The sequence below is a fragment of the Apus apus genome, chromosome 1 (genome assembly GCF_020740795.1).
Source record: "Apus apus isolate bApuApu2 chromosome 1, bApuApu2.pri.cur, whole genome shotgun sequence".
NCBI classification, from domain to species: Eukaryota; Metazoa; Chordata; class Aves; order Apodiformes; family Apodidae; genus Apus; species Apus apus.
Genome location: NC_067282.1, coordinates 60,617,099 through 60,634,808, shown reverse-complemented (window position 1 = coordinate 60,634,808; position 17,710 = coordinate 60,617,099). Strand labels below are relative to the sequence as shown.

The window sequence follows — 17,710 nt, the reverse complement described above, 5'->3', positions numbered from 1 at the left end:
AGGAGGGAAGGAAGGAAGGAGAGGGACAGCTCAGTGTTAGAAAACCACCATGCTACACACTGCCACTGCAGTCTATGCCCAGGGTTCAAGCAAAAGAGAACTGAAATAAGGCACAGCATCTATATTAGACAACATTCCATCTCTTCTCACACTGCTCATCGCTGTGGGGCACAAACCAGTCCTTCTGGTCTGATTCAGTGGAACAGTAATGCCTGCAGAAACAAGACTGCAACTTGCTCCTTCCTGCTGAGTTTCCAAGTGGAGTCATTGAATGTGATCAGGAGATGCCTGTAGCAGACTTCCAACCATCAGGGCTTTCCTCCTGCCTGGCAGGCTACTACTTTTTTGGGGTTTTTGGGCACACAGGCTTCATGACCAAAGGCCCTGGTCTGATCATTGAGTGGGACATTGATTAGACTACACATCTTCTTCCAGCAGCCAAGCCACCAGCTAGAAAAGTGATTCTTTTTCCCATGGGTGTTTTGAGTGTACCACCACACTAGTGGCAGAGAGCGGAAATCTCACCAACAATTTGTGCAGAGGATTATTACAATGAAGCAAAAGAACATCCTCCTTGCTTTCTTCATGTATCAAACACACACAGAAGATCGATGACTTGAATTGTAAAATTGTTTCGTACACACAATCCTACTGAAACCTAGGCATTAGCTACATCCTTGTCTACAAAACAAGCTTTTAATCTTCTTTCCAGCACTCAAATTTGTGCCTAGAAGCAAAGAAATTAATCACAACAATGGCTATGGTGGTGTGCAATCAGAAGGAAACAGATGGTCTAACACAGTGTTTTCCAACAGCAGCAGCCTCTATCTCCAGGAAAATAATCTGAATATTTTCCTTTGCCATTGACATTACTACAACAAAAGCTCCTATTAGAAGGATTTCTTCTCTGCTGTCTATGGCATCAACAGACTACACAGCAGTCTAAAAATGGTAGCATTCTTTGAGTGTTAGTTGGCAAAACCAATTAGACTGCATCTATCTCTTTCTTCACGCTCCATAAACAGTAACATTCAATGGGTAATACCTCCATGATTATCATTAAATGGCCACAAACAGCATGACGGAACCAACAAAACTGTGGCAATGAAGCAGGGCTTGTCTCATGCATCATTTTCAGTACTGTTTCTGACCACAGACACAGTGTTGCACATTGAGAAAGGAAGCAGCCATACTGGCTTACATCTGTATTCTCTCTCTGATTCTTTTGAGTCCAGGAAATCTCACAGTGTTTTAGTACAATAACTTCAAGCTTTCTTGGGAATCATTACATAAAGCTGCCATCGCTTTCATCACTACCAGGTGTTCTCATAGTTTCTTTCATCTTTTTGTTTGTTTAGGAACCTTATCTTTATGGGATATTTCAAATGTCACTAACAATTATTTACAGGCCCTTCTTTACCTCCTCACACTCAACGCAGCATTGAAATGTTTGCATTATAGGACCACACATCCTTCTTAACTGTACTGTGCAGGAGACTCTGGCAGCAAAATCAACACTGCTCTAGTGTTTCTCCTGTTTTAATTCCACTCCTCGAAACAAGTTTTTCTTCTTTTCTGCTGATATGCCACTGCCACTAGTGTTGCCATTTGTCTTTAATTACAGATTTCATTTTTCAGGGAAAAAACTGCATCTCAAGGACAAGAAAACATGGCACCTCTCATGCCTGGCACTTCAAGATTCCACCATGCACACACCACACAGGAGTTTACCTGTGAGATCTGTACCTACTGCTTCTCCTGGTTTTTCCCCTGGAGTACCTGCTGGGAGGAGCTTCTGCAGAAAAACTTCATTATCAGAAGCACCATAACATCCTCAATAAAACTCAGGGGACTGACTGCAAAAGAGATCTCACATTAAGAATATAAAAGACTAGGAAAAATTATATGGGGAATTTAATCTAACACACATGTATGCAGAACTCAGAAATCATTGATTCTTGAACAAGTTTCTAAAAAACAAATATAAGGGTACACACAAGATAAATCTCTTCATCTTTTCAAAAAGGACAAGTGCCTTATGTATCCTTCAGCATCAGCACATTCACAATGACAGTGGAAATGAAATGAGAGGAAGAAAAGCAAAATGTCTACATTTTTGTTTAAAGCATGCATCATTGATTATCTTTGCACACATTTATTCTGTTGAAAACAAACAGCTAAATTGGACTCATACTTTATTATTTAATACAATGATGATGTTGTACACAAAAATACAACATACAGGCTACTTCTAATCTGAAATGTAATCTGTTTTATAGAGTTGAATATCTGTACACTGTAACAAGGGAGCACTGGTTGCTGTTAGGGTTAGTCCTGAGCCTTCTTATAACCATACATGAATGCAAGTATTTTGCTTGTGTTGATTTTGTATATAAATAGAAGTTGACAAAAAATAATCCACACCAGAGGCTAGTCATGAGGCTAAAACAGGAAAAAGTCAGCTAGAGGCTGATTTCAAATGAAAAAGAAAGGGTAGCTGAGACATTAAAGACAGTCCTTGGTATTTTTACATCCACAAATTTCACATGGTTCTTGTAGAGGGAAAATCCTGAGAGAAGACCTCTCTCTAACCCTGACAAATAAATTATTATTCCATAATGCCAAGTTTACTGTAATATGAGAAAAGAATAACTCTTCCTTTTTCAATGTGGATAAGATGGATATGGCTTAGGTACATCTGTTGCCTAAATTTCTATACTTGTTAGAATTGGATAGGTGAGCTTATATTTCACTTCAGGCTACTCTATCAGAAAATTCCATCTAATAAAATATTAGAAAGAGCTCCTGTAGTGCAATCTAGATAATCTCTGAACTGGAATTAAATTTCATAAAATACCATGACATATAAGGAGAAGCTGGAGTGGGGAGAAACCTCAGAAACTGAGATGGAAATACATTCTGACAAACCTAAAAACTACTACAAACAAACTCAGTATCTCCCAAAAATGTAAACAGTGATAAACATACTAATGTTTTAAAGGTTAGGAGTTAAAAGAATTACTTGGCTTCATGAGAAATATACAGAGAAACCCTGAATTAGGGCAAAGAGCGAATTAGGTTAGTTGTCCAAGCTTAATCCTAACTGGATGTATCTGCTCAGGGACAAACCACGATTGTAATAAGCATCAGACGAATATAAGTAGATCAGGACTGAGATAAATGGACAGCTTGCATCCTATTTATACTTGCACATTATGCTGCTGAACCACAGCTGCCAGTCTTTTTTTAAAGCGATCTCTCAAAAAAAAGGTAAGCTATTACCATATAAAATAAAACCTAAACCAGAGCATTTTGTAATTTAAATTTAGAATAAAACCAAACCAAAACAACAACAACAACAACAACAACAAAAAAACCCCCACCTTTCCAAGATACAAAATTAGGGTTACAGTGTTCTGCAAGTGTTAATATTTAATTGTCAAGATAAAAAAAGCTTTTGAAGCCTAACATCTGTACCTCTAATTCAAGTAATCTTATACTGCATCTCTGAATTTCCTGGGAGTCAGCAATACATTTGACCCATCTCCAAAGAACACCATTAGCAATAGAAAATACTCAGAAAACCATACTGGATAAGACAAATAAGTAGAAGAGAACAACTCATTATTACCAGCAAAGCAAACTGAGCTTTGACATATAAGAAGACAGCACTTCTAGTTTGCCCTTTAATGTAAATCCTTTAACTTTTGAAGGCAACTAGCAATCTATTTAAGAACTTCAGAGATGTTCTGGTAAGGAGCATGGAAACTGCACTTACAGTGGTGAAGATCACGAGGGCTGAACATGGCAAAAGCCTAATTAGCAACCAGAGCTGCAGGTAAAGGCTACTCCTATACTGGAGCTAATTAAGCAACTGTCATCACCAGTTTAATTGTTTACTTAAACTCTATTAGGTAAAATGACATGGTAAATGACAATGACAGGTTGGAATCGAGCAACTTGTCATAAGTATGAAGCCCACCTTTTTGGTCAGAAGTGAAGGCATGTAAACAGGAATAATTTCAGATTAGGAACCTCCTGTGAATTATTTCGGTCCTATGCTTGTTACAGGCCCACACATTGACCCAACCACAACATCTCAGCCCTGTGTTCAGTACCCAACTGCTGCTGTTGTGAGCACAATGCAAGGGAGGGAGATAACCACAGCAGATGGTGGACCTGTAGAGAAGGGAATTTGCAGGCAGAAAAGGAGAAGGAAACTAACAGGAGATCTTTGATGTCACTGCACAGCTGTGCCTGCACACCATGGAGTCACAGGAAAGGGAAGCTGCTGACATAAACCAGATAAAACAACTGGCATCAAAAAGAAGTGGCTTTAAATGGTTTATCAAGTATAACTTTATTGACAATGTCCTGAAAAGATACTACAGTTTCAAGCTTATTGGCTATGCCCAGCACATAAAACCTGGGACATAGTGCCATGTGTCAGCTACATCTATATAACTAATAATCAAAATGAAGGGTGAGATTAAGTAGTGGCCTTTATACATTAGGTTATGTTAGTCGAACCTCTGTTCAAAAATCCAATGTGTTTATACATGTGTATGTATATATCTGTATAAAAACATAGGAACATATGAAAAGTATTAAGACATAAAGTCAACATTGACTGACTTTCCAGCAAACAGCTCTGTACAGAATCCACTGCAGAAGAGAAAGCCAACATTTTATGCTGCAAGAACTTTTGCTGGAATATTTATTACACAATAATACCTTGATTATGCTCAAAAGAGAGTTCTAGTTCAAACACTCTGTCTTCTAATAACTACAGCAGGTACACAGTACTTTCCCATTGGGTTGATTTCTGGAAGAAGGAGCCAGGGAGGGAAAAGCGGTTCGTATGCATTTACATTCTGGCAAGATACTGCTGCTCCCCCTAGCTGGGTCTGCCACATTTGAGATTAGTGATCAGCTGAATGAAACCTGCACTTCATTTCTCTACAGGAGGCAGAGCAGCCTCTTGAACATGTTTCTCAATCGCTCAGAAACGTTGATTTTGCTGAGGTTCTGGACATTGTGAAATCTATGATTAGATGGGTGATTTTCAGATCTTTTCCTGAAGGCAATACCTTTGACAATTCCAAAGTGTGGAATATATTATAGAGTGCTGCTGGATCTATGTATCTAAACAGCTCTTAGCAGGGGTGGGTCACAGAATTGTTAGAGTTGGAAGGGACTTCTAGAGATCATCTAGTCCCTCTCCCCTGCTAAAGCAGGATCCCCCAGAGCACATTACTCAGGACTGCATCCAGGTGGGTCTTGAATATCTCCAGAGAAGGGAACTCCACAATCTCCCTCGGCAGCCTGTTCCAGGGCTCTGTTATCCTCATAGTAAAGAAGTTTTTTCTCACATTCACATGTTCCACCTTGTGCCTGTTGCCCCTTGTCCTGTCACTGGGATCTACTGAAAAGAGTCTGGCTCCATCCTCCTTGCACCTACCCTCTAGGTACTTACAGGCATTAATAAGGTCTCCCCTCGGCCTTCTATTCTCCAGGCTAAAGAGTCCCAGCTCTCTCAGCCTTTCCTCATAAGAGAGACAGCTTATGATGTTCTCAATAATCTAGTATGTACAGTGAAGAATGACTGCAGTGTACATACATAAATAGATGGCGTTGTGCTATGCAGGCCAGAAGCACCCTTTGAGTTTTCAATCTACGCTACTGTAGTTTCCTTCCTCTGAAAACTGTTCCCTATTGCTATGCACTTTGGATCCAAGGGATCCTCTGCTCAGCTCTCACCTCTTTCCCTGTCAGACTTTAATTCTTTTCCACATTTCACAATCCTCCCTCTTTAGTCTCTCTATGAATGGGGTATTAATAAAGAGAAAGTGTTTTCAGTTGAGTAGCTGCTTTGAAATTCTTCTGCATGGACTGTTACACCGATTACGAATTTATATGGCAGTAATCCACTCAGCACAAAATAAATGGTACTACTAATACCACACAAAGCTCGTATGCAGCTATAAGTAATACCTTTTAGGAGCCTTTCAGAAATGCTATAAAAATCCCTAGACTGTAAGAACCTAATATGATTTTTCTCAGACTACTGTTAGGATGCAGCACTGTAGGTTTTCTACTGCGACTTTCTGAAACGGCTGTAGGGGTGCAAAAGTGATAAATCACGTAAGTGCTTGCAGAAGGAATGAGATTTTCATCATATTAATGAACACAAAGAATTAATGAACTGCTGGTTTTGATGATCATTCATGTAGGCCTCCAGCAAAATGGGATTTTCCATGTGTACAGATAAGCACATTTAATTGAACTGGGATGAAAGGAGTTACTGGTGGAACAGCCGCCAGCTTACTAGGCAGTCAAAGTTTTAGTCTGTTCCGAGTTAGTTTGCCTCATTCTGCTTATCAGCAATCAGTTCTAATAGACATATTTTTAAGTACACAATCATAATTTAAAACATTCAAGCAAATAGATCTAACCACACAGTAAGAGAGAGACCAAGGGTCTTTATGCCAACTGGAACTGCAAAGGACTAGGACAAGTTTGCATTTAAGTTTAAAAATGAGAAGCTCTTTGACAACTAACAATTGATAAGACAATTTCCCCTGAAAATGTGTAACAAATGTTGCACGATATGCAGCCACTATGGCTGTGATTCTTAGAAAGACTGAGAAATACATTCCATATGTCGTGTCTTACCAGCAAGCACCAGCACTGAACTTAGCCAGAATCCCACAAGCACTCTGTTTGACCTGACCCTGTACTGCTGCCAAAGGTAGGACTCCCGCTCCCAGTAACCTCCCCCTCCTGCTTCACTGGTGTGGGCATTTGCATTTTCTGCAGCCACACGGTGAATTATACATTGATATGTTCCAGGTAGGACAAGCAGGACAGGAACACATGACGTGGCTGGCTGAAAAAGTCAATAACCCTGGCATGCAATGCAGCATGTGAAAAACTGTCAAAATTGTAAATACCTATTGATTTCCAGGTCGGGCATATTGTTTAATTATTATTTCCCAAAATATGTACTGCAAGCTGTGCTTGTCTCTTTTGGATTCTCTTCAGCAGAGATCTTAATATGTTTTAATCATAGATTCATAGGATGGTTTGGGTTGGAATGGACCTTAAAGATCATCGAGTTCCAAATCCCTGCCATGCACAGGCAGGGACACCTCCCGCTAGATCAGGTTGCTCAAAGCCCCATCCATCCTGGCCTTGGAAACTTCCAGGGAGGGAACAGCCCCAACTTCCCTGGGCAACCTGTGCCAATGTCTCACCACCCTCACACTAAAGAATTTCTTCCTAAAGCCTAACTTAAATCCACCCTCTTCCAGCTTAAAACCATTACCCTTCATCCTCTCACTACAAGCCCTTGTAAAAAGCCCCTCCCCAGCTTTCCTGTAGCCCCTTCAGGTACTGGAAGGCCACTACAAGGTCTTCCTGGAGCCTTCTCTTCTCCAGGCTGAACAGCCACAACTCTCTCAGCTTGTCTTCATAGGGGAGGTGCTCTTAATAAAACAGTATGGCTATACACTAAGAGGCCCAATAAAGGCACAATGGGCAAATGAATCATTGAAATTACAGTCTCCAAATGAATTATTAAATCAAAACATGCTGAAAGACACAAATCTTGTGAATTAAACATATGAAGTAGAAATAAGCAATGATGAATTAATGGTTCCTCTTGATGGGAAAACACTCAAGGAAAGAACACTTAATATAGAAACTACCGAGAAAGAAAAAGTCAAGGCATTACATAAAAAAATATACCCGAGCAAAAACATTTTCCTACATATTCTCTCATAAAAATAAAGACTACAAAGGGTACAAAATGTGCAACCTCACTGCTGTAGATCTGTACAGCCAAAGGTCAGTTGCAGTCAGTAACCCTTTCTTCTCTCTCAGATTTTGGTCCCATTACATTTGGATTGACAGATTATTTTCTTCAAACAATATAAATGACACTTCTCTCTTCATACCTAAAGATAGCACTGTGCCAGCACTTTTTATTTGTTCCCGTACAGAAGAAATGTTAAACAGGCATGATCTGGTGTCCATCAAGGATGTGTTTCCGAAAAGTGTGACACTCAAAATCATTACCCCATTGCTTCACTCTTCATCCTAAACTGACTCGATCGATCCCAGTTTGTTTGAGGAAGATGGTAATGACTCTGAAAGTGCTAGAAGATAGATACTGGGGGCTTGGACTCAGCAGCTGGGATCTTTGAGGAGTGTGTTCTGTTCCAGAAAGGTAACATCTTTTCCAGGTGACAGCTCTGATCCTGCTCTCACCACTCCATCTGCCTTGCCATAAATACTGTCCCTGTGAACTTAAACTGTGTGTATTTTAGCCCCTGCACACATCCCATTCTCCTCATAGAAAAATGTTTTGCCCTCCAAATAACCTCTGATGTTTCACCCACGTGACTGGTAACAGTTAGCAGAGCACCATGTTCAAAAGTCAGTGGAACTCCAAATCCAAGGACAGGCTCATCTTGCGAATGGATCCTTTCATTGTGCAATCAAACATTAATTGGAGACTTAGCCACAGGACCAATCTATGTTCAGATTTGTGATGTGTAGAGGCCACCAGGACCAGCCACCTCTATTAGTAATGTGCACGTCTGCACAGGATAGGGATATTTTTAAATTTTGTATCCTTAAATACAGGCAGCACATCTGGAAAGCATGACATATATTGACCTTTCCCACTGGAGGCACATATGGGATTCCCATATATATCCCAGGAGTGAGAAGAAAGTAGGAAAATGAAATATAAAAGGCACATATGGGATTCCCATATATATCCCAGGAGTGAGAAGAAAGTAGGAAAATGAAATATAAAAGGCACATATGCTGCAGTTCATATTAAATATATACAATAATCAAGTAGTTTAAAACTTCTCAGTTGCTTTTGAATCCAAATAAATCCAAATCAATAAAACCAAACTTGTATCAGAGAAAAGGCTGTTATGAGAGCAGAAACTCTGCAGAACACAGGCTTAACTATAATTTATATAGCTCTTTGCAAAACTGTGTATTATACCGTGAAAGCTTTCTTGTGTCAAACTTCACCAGCAGAACACTCTGCTTTCTAGCTACATACCTGGACTTTGCTGCTATCCTGGATACTTGTGATATTTTATAACATTTCCCTACGTAAAACCATTTCATTATCTTCAAACATTGAAAACCAATCTGTGAAAACTACTACAACGTACAGTACATTGATATGGCAAAACAAAACCCAGGAAATAACTAAAAGAAACAACTGGCTACTGTGAAAATTAACAAAATCAGATTATTTTAAGTAGGAAGCCTTCATAAAGCCACTGTACTTTGATCTATTAAAGATCCATCTAGGTTGAGCAGAATTTTTTTTCCTCTGCCACAACAGAACTAGAGAGCCTGTATGCTTTGCTGGATAGGTTTTAAACAGTGGGAAAATGTTTAACACTGCAGGCAGCCACTAGATTCCACCAGCTAGGCAGGCAACAGGTCCCATGTGCCCTGCCCATGTACCTGAGGATAGAGAAGACTCCTGGAATATCGCCAGCCTGGAACATTGCCACCCTTGGAGGCATTCAAGACTCAACTGAGCATGTCCATAATAAGTAGACTGGTTTTGAGCAGGTGGTTGGACTAGATGACCCTGAAGAAGTCCTTCCCAATCTAAATTATTCTATGATCATCTCATTTATCTTCCTTGCTGTTATCCAGTTACGTTCACTGCTTTGATTCTCACAGAGAAAAACAGAGCCATTTTTGGTGCTTAATTGATATCAGTTGTTTCAATTTCCTGGTGGATTAATAATTTAGCAGAAATTTATCTTCCTCATTTTTGAGTTATGTGAAGAGGCCAAGTGGTAAAGTAAAACATTAAATTATTTATAAGTTATGCACACTTGCAGGCAGATAAATGGTGTAGCATCATATATTTAACAGCTGTTAGAAAGTACAGAAGCTATAAGCATCATAGTCAAATTCCTTTATCAAAGGAGAGAAAGGTAGTCTTCAAGCCTGTGTTAATTTTTTTAGACGCTAAATGAACTACAGCAAATGTATCTAAAGCAGATCTGAAGTCTGTACAAACTTCAGAGCTACCAGAGTAAGCAGTTTCTGGCTGCTAATGAAGGAATGAGGCTCCATTTCCGTATTAGCAGAGATCTTCATGAAAGGCAATTAATGAGCTCTGCTTCATGTTTTAGAGGGATGGAACAGAATAAATTACAAGTGTGCAGAACTTTCAAGAGCTGGCAGCTGATCACGTTATCACAGACTAAACAAATTATAAATTCATTTGTAATGGGTGGACAGTGCTGTATAACAATTAACAGATCCTAAATTCTCAATTTCCAGTTACTAATTCTATTCACCTTTCTTAAATGATTACGCCTTCTTACTTTGGTGCTCAAGAAATAAAGAACTAATACTAAACTGCCTATTTTTTTATACCTTACAACTTCAAATAACCTCTACACAAGAAGAAGACAAGTGCAGCAAACAGAACTCCTCATAATTCAGGATTTCTAATTTAATTTCTAATTTTATTTCTAATTTAATGTCTTACACATGCAGCTATACCTCTTTGAAACAAAATTTACCCAGAAATAGGGTTGAAAAATGGAAATAGGTTTGAAGTGTCATCGTCTGAATATTTACTACAAAGTAACCATGATACAGAACAGAATACTACTATACTCTATTTTTTTTGCCCTGTAACTTCACAATTTTCTTGAAAACTGATTTAAAAGATATTTCTTTCTTAGAGTCCATACATTTTACACAAAGACCTTCTGTTAAATTTCATCTGGCTATCTGAGTCCCCTTCCCTCAAATGCACACAGACAGACGTAGTCATTAAAGGGCTGACTGAACAAAATCTCCTTTCTTTTCTGAAGGGGGCCCCTTCAACAAAGGACCTAGGAAAGTAATCTTTATTGTTAGGCACTGGGTGATGCAAATTTTTACGACACTGAGGATTTAGAATCCACTTCCTCTATGTCCTGACAAATAGTCACATCTCCTATCCACACTGCATTAGCATACTTCTACCCTCTGGCTTTGACAAACTCACGGCTTGTCATTGATTCTAAGCTCAGCAGGAACCCCTTTCAGCACCTAATACAATCTCCACAATACCCAGAATGTAGTTTTCTATCTATTACGTGCTAAATCCACAACCTCCGGTGTAACAAGAGGAAAGGGTAAAGGCGCCTCCAGCCTCGGGGCTTGGTACAGCTCCACAGACACACCCAAACCGGCTGGGAGCTCACTCTTTCCCTGGTGCTCCCGCCTCCTCCCACTAGCAGCAGATGACTAGGCACAGGAGGTAGAAGGATCCCCAGCAGTAGAAACGTGGCTTCTAGCTAGAGCAAGGTGGAGGTGAGCCTGCCGGATCAGGGAAGGCCAGTCAGTGAGACTGCAGCATGAGGGGAAGGCTGGACTTGGGTGATGGAAGATGCTGAGCAGAGTAATTTTTTACTGGGAGAAGACACTGCTAGGAGGCCTGTGGAAGGGATGAGGCTTGGTACAGGGGATGCTGGGGAGTAGGAGGGGCAGTAGGGACTGAAGGAGCACGGAGGAGATACAGGCGCTGGGAGAGGAGGTTTAGTGTGAGGCTGGGTGCAGCGGATGGACTTCAGGCAGGAGACCAGGCAAGAGAGCTGCTTAGGACAGCAGCATTGGAAATTGAAAGGCGAACATCAGGGTTTGCAGGACTCAGATTAGAATGGAGGGGAGAGGAACCAACTCTACCATGCAAGAGAAAACTCCCTCTGGCTTTGCCTGAATTCCCATGCACTTGCCGTTCAGTGCTGGCTGATTGATACTTCACTTTGAGTAGCTGTTTTGCTGTAGTGTATTAAAGAAAACAGATGAGGAAGACTTGGGATCGTCCCATTCGTACTATGTCAGTGAAGAAATGTTCCCTACCATACAGGCAGGGACAGAGGGAAAGAGAGCAGTGCACAGGTACGAACAAGACATCATGATAAGAAACAACCTAATTATAGCTTATTTTGACATGGCAAGTGTTGCCGGTTTAGGGGCAGAAATTTTAATCAAGTGTGGTAAAACACAACACCTTAATGAGTTATCTACTCTTACATGATCTTACAGGTGATGATTAGTGGCGTGCAGAGAAAAAAACCTGAGAAAGAAGGCCCTGGAGAAGCAAACATTTGGCAGTCGGACAAACCTAGAGGTACCTTGTTTGCTTTCCAGAGAATATCTTATGCCTCAAGTCTGATTTAAGGCGCTTCACCAACAGAAGGAAGAAAATTGAGAGCTTGAATATATTCTCCTCAACAGGAATTGATAGCATGCGCGAAGTACAAAAATACGCATTTCTCACATTAACTTTGCAAGTATTATAAAATAAATAATAAAAATTAATAACCAGTACATTATGCAAATGTTCTCAGATAATATTTAGGATAAATAATTTAGCACTGCAAGATAAGTTTATTATGAGTATAGACTTCTAAATGGAAAAAAACAACAACAAACATAGAAGAAGTATTTTTCATATCAAGGCTAGCAAAACAGCATGCAGGTGCCATGTAGTTGGGCAAACAAGTTAACAGTATTTGTAGCTCTCAATAGATGACTTTGAAAAAAATCAAAAGAGGTGTCTCAGCAAAAAAAGTTTATTCTTATTGTTGCAGTTGATTGCTTACAGATACTTAGAAGTTCTTACTAATGTATGCTTTGCTTGGACTTCAGTTTAAATAGTAATACTTTTCAGATTCTTTTATCCCATTTAATTTTGGATACAGCTAAGGCAAAACTCTAAATTGCAACTGACAACATTCACTGAACCAGGAAGGAAAGGAAACTTACTGGCTCACTAAAGTAACAACAAACATCAGACTAAAAGTAATACTTTTAGACACAATCTGTACATTCATTTTCCAGCCTCGTGCCTTTCCAGATCACCGTCCTATTGCAGGTTTCTTCAGATATACTGCAAGGTCAAGATGCAAAGTGAAACACAAAGCCTAAGTCAATTACTGGTTACACCTGCATCCTATTTAGTCACCTTCTGAGTTAAAAATCTGGTACTTGAAGAAATTCCAGTATTAGTTTATACATCCCAGAAATATAAATTTTCCTGTAATTTTTAAATATATATTTTTTCATCTTCAAAGCCTGCTGAAAAATATTACATGAGGCATCATGTATTTCTTTCAGAGGTGTAAAGAATTTTGTAAAAGAGTTTGGATAAGTGGTGCCATATAAAATGTAACTATTGCTATCTCTTACAGCAGTGAAATTAAATTTTGTGTAAAAACAAATTGTGTACAGATATTACATATCGAGGTGCAGCACTACTGAATTACAGGCATGGGAGAGAATGAGCAGAAATGTAATGTTTCTTCTTCATGCAGTCCAGAAGACTAAGAGCTCGATATTACATCCACTGAAATGAAGCCCAATATTGTGAGCTCAATATTAATTATCTTGAGCCCTGACAGAGGCAAGCATAAAGAAGTCACAAGTCTCAGTCCAGAAAATGGGTTTAATGGGCAGTGGATCCATGCAATCTCTGCAGTAAGTAAGTACCCACAGTACTGTAACAGAGCAAGAAGCATCCTCTACTTTGCCAGCCAGCGAACCAACAGCCATAATGCTCTACCGTAAAATACCCATTTCAGATTTGAGGTTAACCAAGACAAGTAAACTTCTAAAGAGATGACTGTACTTGACTCTGTAAACCAGGAAACACAAATTATGGGAGACAACCACAAAGACTGGGAGTTTCACCACTGCTCCTCTGGTTTAACTGCAGAGTGAAGGGACAGTCCTACCCCATCCCTGTTCCTCCAGCACCACAGCCATGTTTTCACAGAATCAGTTTGGGTTAGAAGCCCCAACTAACCTGCCCTTGAACACTTCTCTGAGCAATCTGTGCCAGTGTCTCACCACCCTCACACTAAAGAATTTCTTCCTAATGTCTAACCTGAATCCCCCCTCTCCCAGTTTTAATCCATACCAGCTCTGATGTCCTCAGGATGCTGCAGAGCAGCCTACAAATTTGACAGTAAGAACCCTTCTTCTCTCCCATCCCCAAAAAAGCATTTTTCTGTTTGTCCTGGTTTGAGCCAGGATGGACACTGTTGAATCAACAAACTGAATCAATTCAATGGTTTGGCTAATTGTCAGGTGCCTGGTTCTCATCTCATAGAAAGGAAACTATGCAAAGCCAAAGGCAAGAGTGAGAAAAGAAGTAGAATCAACTCTTTCTTTGGCAACTTAGATTCACTAGATGTCATGTGGTTTAAAAATGCATTTTAACTTTAGCCAAGGGTTATTAATATCCACAGATGGCTCCCAGGACAGAGAGAGAGCAGCCCCTTCCAGATATAGCTCAGAGGAGTTGACTTCTGCACTGGTGGGTGTTTAGAGAACACTGTCCTTTTCCATTCACTGTAGAAGGCAGCTCAGATGACCCTTACTAGACTAAAATTGGCTTGTGCAAATACCTGCCTGTAGTAAAATGCCATATAAAATAATGTTCTCTATCTAGGTATCTGAATTTCTCAATTAAGCAGATGCAGGGCTAAGAGATATGATGTGCTTATGGAAGCATCTTTTCTCTACATTGCAACCAGCCGATGTATTCACTAGTGATTTGGAACAGCTCATTCCATACCTCTGTCAGGTTATCTAGAGGTAGGCTGGGAAAATATTTTACAATAAATGCAAACAGGCTGTAAGGCTGAAAATTCCAAAAAGAGCAAACTTCACCTGCATAAAGCCAAACAGGGCTGTCCTTTTGCAGCTTTCCAATATTCACAATCAAGTACAGTATGATGCTACACTTGCACTCAAGAAAATGTATACCCAGTTCTTACATTATTTTTTTAAGGAAGCATAAAGTTGAATTTAAGGGTTTAATTTTTCTTGCTGAGGCAACTGATAGATAAAGGAAGTGCAAATGACATTACAATAGGCTGAAAAGTATACACAGTCTCCAAATGCAAAATGGAGCCGATTCTTCCCACAGAATCATCTTTGGAATTTAATTATTTTTTAATTGTACAGTGTTGGGCAATTCTTTCAGCATGCAAGCAGCTCCATTACTTCCTCAAGTATGTTATATTTAGTTTTTCAGTCTTGCATCCTATGACACAGTTTTATGAAACCGAAAATCACGTTCTATCCATAATTTATTATGCTGTCTCTGTCAGCTGCCTTCAGAAAGAATCATTATTTATTTATTTTCCTAGCAAAGTCTAATATCTCTAATCTGTTTTTAGAAATGAGAGAACAATTTTAGATACTAATTTGGTTATTCAGACAGACTTGACACTATCTTTGCAGTAAAAGAAAAGATTATATTTTTCACAGGCTTACATGACACTGAATACAGCATCTAGAAATAAAACAAATATATTTGCAGTCACGAGAGTATGAAAGTCTCTGCTTCAACAATACTGATTTGCTAAATACTGCTGATCATACATTTCCAGAAATTTTATTTTTTTGTTACACAAAATTATTTTTGGGCAAAAAAAATCCACACAAAAACCCCAACAAAACCAAACAAAACCCCAAAACCCAGACTTTTTTCCAATGGAGATTTCCCAGCAGTTGGCTGAAATTCTGCTTTTAGTAATGAAACATGTTACAATCAATTCCAATTTAAAAAAAAATCACTGAAATTTGTTTTTTTCTTTTTGCTGACAGCTTTAACAGAAAACTGCCTTCTCATTACAAACACGGCTAAAGCTCTAATAAAGAAAACATTCTAACCCACATAGAGGGCAAATCTAAGGTAAAAGATGGTCTTGCAAAGTGATTTGGGACTAAGTGTTTTCTAAAAGCTTTGAAAATTAAAAACTACTGAAAATGATTGTTGTTGGGCTTTGTTTTTTTTAAAAAAAACACAATCTGGACTAATTTATTAGGTGGCAATAATGCGATTTATTACTAACAGTCAAACTTCTACTTGACATCAGAAATTTTTGTTAGGGGAAACTGCAGTTTTGCTGACTAACCATCAAACATCTGTCAGAGCCCAACAAGCTAACGAAGTGTTGACTTTACACCATATGAAACCACAACTCTGCATAGAAAACTAAAACATTGGAGCAAAAACGCTATTTCCCATCTTCCTGTTCATAACTTCAGTTGCTGCTTACTGACAGAAGCAATGGAGATGAAGAACAAGACCAGGTAACAGCCCTGGGTATGCAGGTTTACCCACAGCTGTCGTCACACAGATGCCACACAGGCGATCATCTCTGGTGAGACAACATGAGAGTGATTGCTGTTTCCCAGGCTCCCACCCTAGCCATGCCCCAACTTTATCAGGGGAGGAGATGCCCAAGTGCCAAGTCCTCCCTCACCTTCCTCCTGCCCATCCCACCCCATCCCAAGGAAAGGAAACCCAGGTGACTGAACTGGGCAGGAACCACAAGAGGCCTCCCACCTCTGCAAGCAAAGGAGCAGACTTGCCAAGAGATACTGCATGGCACACACCCGTTATTCTTGCAAGTCAGAGCAGGCACGGTTACAAAAACTCCTTCAAGCCCACTGAAGGTACTGTGCGGTGATGTGCCTGACCTTATTTCTTGCTGGGAATGTTCCTCCCTCATCAATTCCACCACGCTTGTCTGATGTTTCCTTTTTGCCGTGTCTAATACCGATAACAAGTTACTTCAGGCAGGGAGCTGTCGAGTGTAGTATAACTCATCTGCAAAGGGCTTGGCAGGCTGTGCAGTGCCATACCCAGTAACAAAAATAGAGCAGAGCAGATGACCAGCCTTTAAAACAAACACTGTTTCATTTATTCATTGTTTAATAACTTACTAATTCATTGCCTAATGTGTTACTAGCAACACACTTTAAAAATCAGGCTTTGGCCCTCAAAAAATTCCTTTCTAAAGGCATGAATAGTTCAAATTAATCTTTTCCCCCCTAAGTATTTTGTGAATGCAATGGTCATTTCCAAAGCTTGAGATCTCCAGTATTAATGATGCTATAAAATTAAATCTGATACTTTTAATAACTTCTTCACAAGTATTTCACAACTCTAGTCAACTGGAGTCAGTGCAGCTGCCTGTGGAACACTCCAGGCTTAATAGGATGAAGGGCCTGAAAGCCAAGATCTGCAGGGAGGAGACGCTGCAAACCCTCTGCAAACAGCACCCAGTGTGGCCCAAGCCCTGCACGGGACAGCGATGCACACACGGCAGGAACTGAGCAGAGCTGCAGGCCTTCCTCTTCTTGACATGTATACGAGGCTTATGAGGCCTCACAGAGGCTAATGAACAAAAATAGCCCCCATATGCCTACCCCACAGCTGATCGGCTGCCAGGAGCAGGGAGCAGAGACAAAGGTTAGGAAAGAGTGGAGAGTGGGTATACAAGTTGTCTTGTTTCCTTTTCTTCCATGTGTATCTTTAAACCTGAATACTATTTAATGCATTTGCTCCTATTTAATGTCATAGGGGTAACTCACTATACCAGCCATGCATCACACATCTCCCGTGTCACAGACACTCCCAGACTGGTTGGCGAACCAGCAGGGTTGCCAGTTCAGGGAGGTGGTGATAATGAGCCAGTGGGAAGGCTCTGCCTGTTCCTGCTTTCCTCCTCAGGTGGGACACACACCACACTCCTCAGGCAGAAAGCCACCAGCGATGCTGCAGCTCAGGCAACGCCACGTGCAAAACGTCAGGAGCTACTTGATGGGAAAGGATGGGAGTGGAACTCCTGAGGGA

The 17,710-nt window shown here is 40.1% G+C and overlaps 1 protein-coding gene across 7 annotated transcripts in view; it reads right to left on the bottom strand.

The window, feature by feature from the left end:
* The window catches only part of MCF2L (MCF.2 cell line derived transforming sequence like), a 162,869-nt gene that overhangs the window by 103,537 nt on the left and 41,622 nt on the right, over positions 1-17,710 (bottom strand). The gene's annotated exons all lie outside the window — the stretch shown is intronic.